This window comes from Chinchilla lanigera, unplaced genomic scaffold (assembly GCF_000276665.1).
Source record: "Chinchilla lanigera isolate Chin_1 unplaced genomic scaffold, ChiLan1.0 scaffold00005, whole genome shotgun sequence".
NCBI classification, from domain to species: Eukaryota; Metazoa; Chordata; class Mammalia; order Rodentia; family Chinchillidae; genus Chinchilla; species Chinchilla lanigera.
Window position 1 is genome coordinate 4,577,398 of NW_004955406.1, and position 892 is coordinate 4,578,289.

The window sequence follows — 892 nt, forward strand, 5'->3', positions numbered from 1 at the left end:
GGGCAGGCGCTGTGCCCCTGAGCTAAATCCCCAGCCCCAACCCCAGAGTTCTTGTTGGTGTCTCAAGGACAAGGCTGAGGCTATTGGTCTCCTGGTCCTTCCCAGTGCAGCTATAGTGAACAAATTCCTTTAGTTATTAATTTTTCCATTAGTTTTTTTTAAGGCAAGTGTGAGAGTTGGTCTTTTGAGAACCACCCCCTAAAGTCAGGCCCCTTTCTGGCCTAGGACTCTGGTAACAGCTCCAAGGAGTGGGTCATAGCAACTCTGGATTTATAGATGGTTGATCAGAAATACAGATCACAGGGCCGGGCATGGTGGTGCACGCCTGTAATCCCTGCACTTGGGAGGCTGAGGCAGGAGGATCATTGTGAGTTCGAGACCAGCCTGGGCTACAAAGTGAGCTCACGGCCGGCCTGAACTGGACAGCAAGACCCTGTCTCAAAAAGACAAAGCAAAAAACAAAAAAAAAGAAATAGAGATCACAACCTGGAAATTTTGACTACCCTGTACAGAGGAGTCTTGTAGGACTGAGGACTTAACCTATGCCACCTAATGCTATCCCTGGGGACATACTGTCAGAACTGAGCTCCAGGACAGCCAGTTGATATACACTAGAGAATCACTGGATCTGTGAGGAATCTTCACCCACATTTTGGTGACCAGGTTTGTGTGGTGAGTGGTGTGTGTAAGAGTAAGAAAAAGTGGGGTTTTTCCCCTGTCTCTTACAACTATGCTGCTGTTCATCTCAATGTCTTCATGATTCTTGAGCCATAGATTTTGAGCTTATAGAGAAATTGTTTCTAAGCTGAGCCTGGTGGTGCACACTTATAACCCCAGCACCAAGGGAGGCTAAAACAGGAGGGTCGCAAGAAATTGTTGAGTAATTTAGTGA